The following is a 12,055-nucleotide window of genomic DNA, read 5'->3' on the forward strand; positions in this document are numbered from 1 at the left end:
TTAATAGCATATACACTTGTAGTCCATTAATACCATATACACTTGGAGTACATTAATACCATATACACTTGTAGTCCATTAATAGCATATACACGTGGAACAAATTACTAGCACATCCAACTGTAGTCCAATATTAGTATTTAAACGTGGAGTCCATTACTATTATATATACGTGGAGCCCTTTAATAGCATATACACATGGAGTCCATTCACAGCATATTCACGTTGTGTCCATTACTAGTATATACACCTGGTGTCCATTACTAATAACTACACCTGGAGTCCATTACTAGTATGTTCACGTAGAGTCTATTCTTTCATCAGCTTCTGGGAATGCATTTCAATTAATGATTTCAGCAGACATTTTCCCAAATGCTTTAATAGTTTATATCGTAAATGCTTACTTTACTTTCACAATTTTACGCCAAAAGACATCCATGGGGAGTTCGGACTCACTAGTAACCTATAGAGTATTCAGAACCATCGATCTCTCTCCCATCGGAAACAAAAATATTCCAGTACAGAACAGTCGATCCCTCTCCATTGGAAACATAACTATTCCAGTAAAGAACCATCGATCTCTCTCCCATTGGAAACATAACTATTCCAGTACAGAATCATCGATCCCTCTCCATTGGAGAGATAACTATTCCAGCAAAGAACCTTCGATCTCTCTCCCATTGGAAACAGAACTATTGCAGTACAAAATCATCGATCCCTCTCCATTGAATACAGACCTATTCCAGTACAGAACCATCGATCTCTCTCCCATTGGAAACAAAACTATTCCAGTACAGAATCATCAACCGTTCTCCATTGAAAACAGAACTATTCCAGTACAGAACCATCGATCCCTCTCCCATTGGAAACAGAACTATTTCAGTATAGAACCGTCGATTCCTCTCCATTGAAAACAGAACTAGTCCAGTACAGAACCGTCGATCCCTCTCCATTGGAAACAGAACTATTCCAGTACAGAACCATCGATCCCTCTCCATTGGAAACATAACTTTTCCAGTACAGAACCATCAATCCCTCTCCATTGGAAACAAAACTATTCCAGTACAGAACCGTCGATACCTCTCCATTGGAAAAAGATCTAGGAAGACGCATCCTACTGCATATGATGTTGAATACAACATTCATTAATGGAATTAATAACAATATAATAATAATAATAATAATAATAATAATAATAATAATTATTATTATTATCATTATTATTACTATTATTATTATTACTATTATTGTTGTTGTTATTATTATTATTATCATCATCATTATTATTATCATCATCATCATCATCATTATCATCATCATTATTATTATTATTATTATAATTATTATTATTATTATTATTATTATTATTATGCAAGAAGAGAAGCCTAGTTTACTCATATTAAAATTATTAGATATTGTAGATATAGCTAAATAGCCTGGACATAAGTGTGTGGGGAAAAACGGGAGGACATTTTTTTTAAAAAAATTTTGTTTTGACTGAATATTGCTATCTTAACCGCTATATTGGACAAGAATTCTCACTTCTTTATGCAAGGTGATGTACAAGTAGATGGCTATGTGTAACACAAGCATGTGGGGATAAAACTGCTTTCTTCGGAATCAATTAGAAACTACAGTAGTCGACCTAACGCAAGTGGCATCATCAATTATTTCCGTCAAATCAGTATGCCTAATGCACAGTATGCCCAATGTACAGTATGCCCAATGTACAGTATGCCTAATGTACGGAATCAATTACAAACTGCAGTAGTCGACCCAACGCTTGTGGCATCATTAATTATTTCCGTCAAATCAGTATGCCTAATGTACAGTATGCCTAATGTACGGAATCAATTAGAAACTGCAGTAGTCGACCTAAACCATGTCGCATCATTAATTATTTCCGTCAAATCAGTATGCCTAATGTACGGAATCAATTACAAACTGCAGTAGTCGACCTAACGCTTGTGGCATCATTAATTATTTCCGTCAAATCAGTATGCCTAATGTACAGCATGCCCAATGTACAGTATGCCTAATGTACGGAATCAATTAGAAACTGCAGTTGTCGACCTAAAGCATGTTAGTAGTTAAGTGGGCCACTTTACCGTCAAGGGGAATTAGCATTACAAGACCCCTTGGGCAACTCTAGGGACAATGGAAATTTAACATGGAGAAAAATCGTGGGTCAGATTAGCGTCAAGGGAAATTTAACATGGAGAAAAATCGTGGGTCACTCTAGCGACAAGGGGAATTTAACATGGAACTATAGTGTGGGTCTGTCTAGCGACAAGGGGAAATTAACATGGGAATAGAGTTTGGGTTTGTCTAGGGACAAAGGGAATTGAATATGGGATTTTTTTTTTCAAATTTAAATTTAAATTTAAAAAAAGGGGTAGGCAATGGAAAGGCTATCTCTTTTCGAGAAATATGGCTGGCCCTGAAAAGGGCCTTTGGGTTTATGTTAATATTAATATTAACATAGATGGCATCTGTCACATCTTCTTCTTCTTCTTCTTAAACTCCTTCTAACTGCCGGTCCATACACAAGTACCCTCTTGAGACATCCTTGTCTTTCTATGTAAACTCTCCTCATCCATTGACTAGTATCTGTCCTATCAACAACAGTCCACTTGGACCTGACATACATGAGCATGTCCGTCCTAAACATCATGGAAGACACAAGGGTGGATGACTCAATGAGCGGGTACAAACACAAACACAAACACACAAATACAAACACACAAACACATACGCTAAGAAACAATAAACAAACCCATAATCTACAATCCACACAATCGTACGTGAGCGGGTACAAACACAAACACAAACACACAAACACATACGCTAAGAAACAATAAACAAATCCATAATCTACTATCCACACAATCGTACGTGATCGGTTACAAAACCCAAACTATACTCTCCACATACGCTAAGAAACAATAAACAAATCCATAATCTACTATCCACACAATCGTACGTGAGCGCTTACAAAACCCAAACTATACTCTCCACATACGCTAAGAAACAATAAACAAATTCATAATCTACTATCCACACAATCGTACGTGAGCGGGTACAAACACAAACACACAAACACAAACACACAAACACATACGCTAAGAAACAATAAACAAATCCATAATCTACTATCCACACAATCGTACGTGAGCGGGTACAAACACAAACACACAAACACAAACACACAAACACATACGCTAAGAAACAATAAACAAATCCATAATCTACTATCCACACAATCGTACGTGAGCGCTTACAAAACCCAAACTATACTCTTCACATACGCTAAGAAACAATAAACAAATCCATAATCTACTATCCACACAATCGTACGTGAGCGGGTACAAACACAAACACACAAACACAAACACACAAACACATACGCTAAGAAACAATAAACAAATCCATAATCTACTATCCACACAATCGTACGTGAGCGGTTACAAAACCCAAACTATACTCTCCACATACGCTAAGAAACAATAAACAAACCCATGATCTACTATCCACACAATCGTACGTGAGCGGGTACAAACACAAACACACAAACACAAACACACAAACACATACGCTAAGAAACAATAAACAAAATCCATAATCTAATATCCACACAATCGTACGTGAGCGCTTACAAAACCCTAACTATACTCTTCACCTACGCTAAGAAACAATAAAGAAACCCATAATCTACTATTCACACAAACATACCTTAGCTCTTACAAGCACCAACACACAAACACATACCCTCACTTTTTTTTAAAAAAGAGTTAGTGTTTATTTTCACACTACTCTACCTACACACATTGGCAAATCGATGGTTGTTTCTTTTCTAGAGTATTGGGTAGCCCTGAAAAGGGCTGTTTTTTTGTTTGCTATGGCATTCTTTTTTTAGTTTCTAAGAATGCGATGTCCTCTGAGGATAGACTTTCTGGTGATAGGTCTGCTTCTTCGAAAAGAAAAGAAGAACTCTTTGGTGTCGATACCGCAATCGACAAAGCCTCTGTCAGGTTCAGGTTGCTGCTGCTGCTGCTGCTCTTGTTGTTGTTGTTGTTGCTGCTGTCTCTGAAGTCTGTACTTCTCTGTCCATTCTTCTTTTTCCCTGTTCATTTCTTCTCTGAAGAGCTCTTCTATCAGGTCTTCAGTGATTTTTAACATTCTCACATTCTCTATTTCTTCTGGCTTCGGTATCAGACTGTGTCTGACCCTATGCAAATTCACGTAGGCTTCGTTGAGTTTAGCTAGTTTGGAGCACATCTTCTTAGGAGGATGAGTCGACAATGGATGGTTAGACTGGAAACGACCCGGTTCTTAAAGTCAAAGCGCGGACGTGAAGGAAAACATCCCCCACACGGTTTTTGAGTCGCAACGTTTAGAGAGTGTCATGAGAGGGATAGTAAGAAATGAAAGAGCATCAATCCAACATTCTTATAGCTAAACAAAAGACAAAGGCATTTTTTTCAAAACACAACATTTTTTATTCAAAAATCACTTAACACTAAAAAACAACTCTAACATTTTTAACAATAATCCAACAATATAACATCAAACAATTTTTTTCAAAACACAACATTTTTTATTCAAAAATCACTTAACACTAAACAACAAGAACTCTAACATTTTTTCACAATAATCCAACACTAAAAGTTTCTCCACTAGGTAAAGAGGGATAACAGTCTTCCATGGTTTCTAGTAATCTAGGATGACTTCTCTCAAACTGTTGATTTCTATGGTATTATCGAATTCTGCACCGTTTCATCAGGGTCTCGGTCTTTAAACTGAATTTCCACACGAATCTGGCCGGATTTTATAGGGTGGAAATGTCCCTCGTCGCTGCCTTGGTCTGGAGTGAAATCGAAAGCCCACAAAGCGTAGCCTCCTGCATAATCCTCGTACGTAATACCGTGACTGGTATTGGTTCCTAACTGTCCGGTGGCTTCGTACAGGGACAAGTACGATCTCAAGTAATTCTTCTTGGTAAAGTCAGGTTCGAAAGGTCGGGTACACAAGGTCTTGCCATCGCGACTGACTTCGATTTTGGACACGCCAAAGTGTTGAAAGTAGAAAGGATTTTTTTCGGCAGCTCCGTTGAAGGCTGTATTCTCGACGATACCAACGATCAAACGTTTGGGTAACTGTCCTTGGAACAGATGATCTTCGATCATGGATCGCTGTCCCTTGGGAATGGTGAAGGTTTTCACTTCCACGCGTCGTATGGGATACTTGGCGGTCGTTCTACTCAACGTCTGACTGATGTCGTTTCCCACTTTAGGTAACACTTCCACACGGCGTACGTAGAGTCTGGCTTCTAGGATTTTGGTTTTGTAACCGTCACTATCAGCCATCAAATGGAAAGCGGCACTGTTACGATTCAGTCTCAGGCGGACATCCACCCCGTTCAGCAAATACTTCTCTTGCAACCACATGTCCAAATGCAAACGATCCATCAGTTCTAAACTTGTGTCGGCTCCCGTGATTCTCTTTCTTCGTTCTACAAATCCATCATTGTTGTCTTTCTTTTCATCAGTTTCCAATATTTCAAACTTGGTAGGTTCGTCAGCTTCCCATACCACACAGGCATTGAGATGAGTGTTCTTGGCATCTATTCCGTACGTCAAGAGATTTTCCAGGTAGGCACGATAAGGGTAAGTATCCATGCTGCTACTGACCAGTTTGTTATTCAAGTACAAGTCCACTCCACTGAACAAGGAATGCATGAAATTGTTGACGGGAGCTACTGCTTCATCGTCTATAGCACCTCCAGTCTTATCTAGAATTTTGACTTTCAGGTACAAGTAACTGCTATTCAGATCGATGTAATCTTCGGGCTGTCCTTTGATTTCAAACTCGATGGGAGCGGAATCGGTCAGTGAGGAGACGGGGTGAAATTCCACCCACTGGGATTCTTGCATGGTCATCATGGTAGGGGGCATGGCAAACAGATCCAGTTCCGTCTTGGAACAAGCGCAAGATTCTCGGTGCATCATTTTTTTGTCTCTTTTCTCAATAATCGAAAACGTCTAAGTCTCGAACGGTTCTTCTTTTCTTGGTCTTTCTCGCTTGAAGTCTGGTGAAAGGGTGTTTTCTTCGTCGTCTCTTTCTGCCTTGTCCTTGCTGAATGCCTGACTCGGTAGCGTGCAGGGCATTTATAGGTGTTTCTCGTTGGCCTAAAATGTCTTTCCCGTTTGCAGCAAGACATTTTTGCCTGCCCTCATGAAGGCTTCTTTAGGGTTTTGTTTGTCGATGATGACATTTTGGAGAAATTCTTTGCCTTGCGTCAGTGCCGCATCTTTCAAGGCGTGCAATCCGCGTGTCACCATCGGTTTCAACACCGGGGCCACCGAACGAAAGGCCGATTTTAACATGTCTCCTAAACCGTGTCCTCGCTGTCGAGCAACCCCTCGGTACACTGGATACATGACTTACTTACGAGTCGTGAGAGAACCGTTTTCGAAAATGGAGTTTCACCGTGACTTTTCCTTTGGTGAATGGAATATTTTGTCCCAGATCTCCTTTAATAGCAATGTTGACCGTGTCCAAATACGACTTACTGACCGGCAAATAGTGAGGATGGACAAATTCGCGGTGGACGTGGTAAGTGTTTCCACCTTCCTCGTCAGTGTTCGTGGCAGAATCCACTTTGAAAGGAATGACACGCAGTAACGGTACGGAGGTGTGTCCCACCACGTTGTACTCCACCACATCGGAATACACGAACATCAAATTCAGTCCTTGGTTCAGTTCTACCGGGGCACGAAATAACTTGCTAAAAGACTCGTTGTCGTAAACGATGGGTAATTCGTTTTTCTTGAGCATGACCTTTCTCATGTCCATGTCTCCGCCCAACATGTCAAACAATTCAGGACAAAATAAAATGGACACGATTTTACTTCGTTCAAATTTCATCAAGAAGCGACGAGCTGCTTTGTGGTACTCCATGGTGACATTTTTGTTGACATGCTCCAAAGCTTTCAGAAACACGACATTAAACCTGGAGGTTATGGTGCTGACCAAATGTTGACCACTAAAATAATAGCCTGGTGGAATGAACAAGTGATAGGTGGTGTACTTTTGTGTACGGGTTTTCTTGTCATATTTGACATTGCTATCCATCCACTGTTGCATTTGCTCGTCATGAACTTCCACATCAAAAAAATTTTGATTGGGAAGGACATTGAGGACTTGGGTCGGGTGAATCATTTCTACTAAAGCCACTTCCCAATGGGCTTCTTGATCTAACTGGATGGCTTGAGGTAATTTGGCCGTGTAACAGCACAACGTGTTCTTGGGAAACACCTCCATGGAACTGTCACTGGGTAAGGTTAAGTAAAATTGGTTTTGGTGACTCATAATTCCAGAGTTCTGTGGCTGTCCGAGGGGTTAGTGGACGTCAGAGGCGTGTCTCCGCCCAAAATGGGGTTCTGGTTGTGGTTGGAGTGGTGACTGGCACTGGCACTGGACACAAGGTTCCCGTGGTTCCCGTTCGAGGTGAATTTCAGGGAGGGATTAGGAAGCAGGTAACCGATGCAACTGCTCAATAAAATGGTCCACAATTGTTTGTCTCCTTGTTGCAAACTCAAATTGGCGATGGCTGCCCCGATGACAGAATACACCACGAAGACTTGGCAGAAAAAGACGATTTGCGTTTTAGGCACACGTTCTCCACACCACACCCACAAGGGTTGTTTTTGTAAATCTTGCACAGAAGAACTAGGTGAAGGAGGAGTGGTCGACGTAGCTGCGTCTGCTGTGTGAAAGGGCATGATGGTCACTTCTTTTTATAGTCGATGACTTGCGAAGCGTCGATCCAAGAATCGAAACTGGGTGGATATCCTTTCCAACGTACTTTGACTTCTTTGACACGTCGTTTGCCCACTTTACGGGTTCTGCGTTCGAGAATGCTTTCGATGTCGTACACGTCGTCTTCTTTTTTGGTGACACGTTGTAACTCGGGCAAATAAAACGTTCCTTTGAGCACTTCTCCGTTCATGTCTTCCAATTTATAGACGGCAGGATGACGGCCATGCACTCGTCCAGTGACGCGAAACAATTCGGTCGTCCAGTTAGGTAAGTAACCTTTGTCGAAAGTGCGTTTGGTTTTGCCAATGCGCACCCAATCTCCTACGGCCAACATTCCACTTTTCTTGGGGACAGCCCTCGTCGGGGACGTACCAAACAGACGCTCAAACACCAACACTTCGTTGTATGGAGTCACGTCTTGCGGGGCACGTCCGATGCTTCGATGGTAAGATTGGTTGTACGCTTGCACCAGGTGCGGTAAGATGTCGATGTACTTCAGAGTGTGGTGATGCGTAAAATATTTCCACATGCGTTCTTTCAAAGTGCGTTGAAAACGTTCCACGATGCTGGCTTTGGTTTCGGGATTCTCGGTGGTAAAAAAATGAATGTCACGTTTCTTTAATTCTTTTTGGAAAGCTTGGTTCAGAAATTCGGTGCCTTTGTCCGTTTGCCATCGAAGAGGGTGATGACCGCTTTGTTTCAACACTCGTTGCAGGGCTCGCACAAACTCACTGCTCGATTTGGAAGTCAAGGGCACGACCCAGGCAAATTTGGAAAAGACGTCGATGACACAAAACAAATATTTGTAGCCACGATTGTAGCTGGCCAAATGAGAGACATCGGCTAAAATCGGCTTGCCATTGATGATCGATGCCTTCCACTCGGGTGCGACTTCTGGCAAACTTGCGTCGAATGGGTTTGTGTAAAGTGTAGGTAGCTTGTTCTTGTAACCATCGTTGCACTTGATGTAAACGGAGACTTTTCAGTCGCGTTTTGGCAGCACGATACAATTTCTGAAATCCTGCGTAACCTGCAGGATGGGAGGGATCGTAGTAAATGCTGGCTAAGACTTTTTCCATTTTTTTGTGTTGGTTGGTGTGTTAATAAGACACCCACTCTTGGAGGATGCTACTCTTTTTCTCTTGGGGTATTTTCTTGGATTGAATGCTTTGCGTGTGCGGCCAGCAATAGGTGTCGAAGAGGAGAAGGATGTCTGAGCGGGGGATATCGGTTCTTGTTTCACTTCTGTCTTCACTTCTGTCTTCACTTTCTTTTTCTCTTGTGAGGAAGAAGGGGTGGCCATCATCTTTTTAATCCGTCCAATTCTGGAGGTAGGTGGTGTTGTTAACTTGCGTACTTTTTCTGGTGGAGTTTGAAACCCTTCCTCTTCTTCTCCTTTTTCTGTCTTGGTCACGGGTACTGGTGGTACTGGTACTGGTACTGGTACTGGTGATGGTGCTGGACTTTTCATCAAGGTCTTAAAATCTTTCAGAGTGGGTAGAGCTGTTTCGTCTAAAGCTTTCTGGTGAAAGAGTTGCAGTCGTTGCAAGAGTTGACCGTACTTTTGCGATTTTTCTGTTTCGGACAAATCTTGGCGATCCATCAAGGACTGCAATTCGTGTTGTAACTGGGACATCTCGCTCAAATGGGGATTGGGAGGTAAATGCGGGGTGTGTTGTTCTTGCCACCGATGGTATTCCATCCATCGTTTGTAAGGTACTAAAGCTAGTTTTCGTCCTTCCATGGGGTTGTCAGGGGTCGATTCTGAGATCTTGGAACTTCCGAGGCCTTTTTATCTTGCTCCCACCAGTCCTCCCAACATGGTTCCCAAGACTCCTTTCAGTATGGGGCCTAACAAGAGAGGTAAAATACCTCCACGTTGCACTAACATCTTCTTTTTTTGACGAATGGGAATTTTCTTTTGAACCATTTGGCGAAGAACGTGACGATGTTTGCCTAAGCATTGTTTCTCGTGTTTGGACAAAGGGATCGTGCCTTTCAAAACGTTCAAACAACATTCGCACACGGTATCGATGACCTCTTTGGAGGCTGTTTGAATGAGTTTTTTTCTTAGGGGTGGAGAAGCTTTGGACAGGACAGATAACATGTCCCCATGTTTGGCTAAACGTGGTGGCAGTCCTTTCCTTTTCTTTCCTTGGGGTTTTCTGGAGGGTGACATCTTTGAGTCTTCAGGAGCACCAAAAAAAACACTGATACCCGACTTGGTCACAGGCCTTTTTTATACTGGAACGCGTCGCCACTGATTGTCTTTACGTCGTATTAGTTTGAGGACAGGCATGACACGTCGTGCAGGGGTACGTAACGGACTAAATCGAGCCAGTTCTTGCTTGGACAAATCCAGCAAACTTTGTAACATGCCCGATCTTTCTTGAACTTTGATTTTGGGAGAAGGTACTTTGTGAGCAGCAGCCACTGCCACTAAATTGGAAGGTCCTGCCACTGGGGAAGTTCTTTTGGGGGTCATCAACGGAGAAGTTCTTGGTGTGATCAACGTCTCCAAGTACTCTTCAGTTCTGGGTGTCATTAACGGAGAAGTGGACAAACGTGAAGCTGCCGGAGACGCAGTCACCGCCGTGGCAGGTCGTGGTTTGCGAGTGTAAGGTTGCGTCCTGGCCGAAGTGCCTCTCTTGCGACTAGTTTTCTGTGGACTTTTCTTTTTCTGGGGGCTTCTTTTCTTTTTCCGGGGTGGTGGTGTCTGGTCAGAGGAGGGTCCTGCCACTGGAGAAGTTCTCCTTGGGGACCTGGTCTTTTTCTTCTTGGGGCTTCGTTGGACTTTTGTCTTGGGGATAACTTTGGGGGCATTAGGATCCCATCTTAAGAGTGAGCGAATGATGACCCCTCCTAGAGTACCGCTCCCTCCAGGTTTCAAAATGATTTGTTTTTTGGTTTGAGTGTCGATGCGGGGATCGGCCAGTTGGACCAAAGCGACTTTGTTTCGATCGAAAAAGCGTTTGGTTTGATGAGGAATCTGAATGATTCCTTGGAGTAATTGACGTGCCGTCACCGTGAACCATCGTAAGACTTCTCTGAGACTAGCTTCTAAGACACGAGCTCGTGTTTGTGGATCTTTTTCTCGACTGATGCCATACAAGGCACGAATCAATTTGACGGGAAGATGCGACTGAAGAGACGTAATGTTCGCACTGAGAGTGAGACAGACGAAAAAGGGTCTGAGGTTTTTATAGATTTTTTTATGGGGAGTGAAATGAAGTCGAGGACGGAGACGTGTACAGGACAGGCCCTCCGTCTTGGCACCAGTGGTGAAACAAGTGGGTACGAAATCGCAAATCCTCGGGAGTCGTAGGTTTCAAATCGACGAGTAAATAGGCGTGTGGCGTTTGAGTGGCATCGTCGTACGCCTGAGTCAGCCAAGGCGTTCCTAACTGTTTGGCTAAGACTTGCACTTGCGATTTATCTCGAGGGCTTTTAAACAAGACCACGTAATGCGCATTGAGACTGATGGTGCGATGGGCTTTACTTTGTTGAAACAAATTTTGGGTGATGTAAACGACACTGGCATTACGGTGATGCCCTTTGCGCGTGAACCACAGTTTAATTTCTTCTTCGTCTTCTCCTAACATGTCGTCGAAAATGACCAAATGGGTTTGACGGGAGTTAGAGACGATGCCGTCGTCTTCTTTAGGAATGCCTTCCACAAACACGATGGAATCGCCTTGACTTTCTCGCAAGAGGCTGTACGCCGATTGCCACTCTTTGTAACACCACACGATCCGCTGAGGTGGCAGATAGATCAAATGATGTTTATGTTCGATCAAACGTTTGACGAATTCGGTTTTGCCTGAACCGCTAGGTCCAGCAATGAGCATGTTAAAGGGATGGCGAAGATACAAAGCCTCCCAACTGGCACGATCTAAGTGTTCGTCGATGACTTTGACAGTAGAGGAAGAGGGAGCAGAGACAGTAGAGGTAGCCATGGTGTGAGGAATGTCACTTGTGACACGAAAAAACAAACAAGACAAGAGTTTATATACTTTTTCAGAACACGTTTATTGAATGTTTTTTTCAAACATGAATACGAAAGACAAAAATACATAAAAGCCAAAGGCGTAAGTACAAGAATAAAAGGCACATGAACGTGGAATAAAAAACAAGTGTCTGTACAACAACCACATGTTTTGGGTAAAGTTCTAACCAGTTCTATAGTAGGGGGTAAGGTCACACAAGTGTCCTCCCGAAAGGGTCTTTCAGGCCT

The 12,055-nt window shown here is 42.5% G+C and overlaps 1 protein-coding gene across 2 annotated transcripts in view; it reads left to right on the forward strand.

Annotated features, from left to right (window-relative positions):
• Nucleotides 1-12,055, forward strand: part of LOC149800445 (uncharacterized) — a 101,017-nt gene that overhangs the window by 70,579 nt on the left and 18,383 nt on the right. The window lies entirely within an intron of this gene.

The sequence above is a fragment of the Sinohyriopsis cumingii genome, chromosome 5 (assembly GCF_028554795.1).
Source record: "Sinohyriopsis cumingii isolate HCF-2022 chromosome 5, ASM2855479v2, whole genome shotgun sequence".
Lineage (NCBI taxonomy): Eukaryota > Metazoa > Mollusca > Bivalvia > Unionida > Unionidae > Sinohyriopsis > Sinohyriopsis cumingii.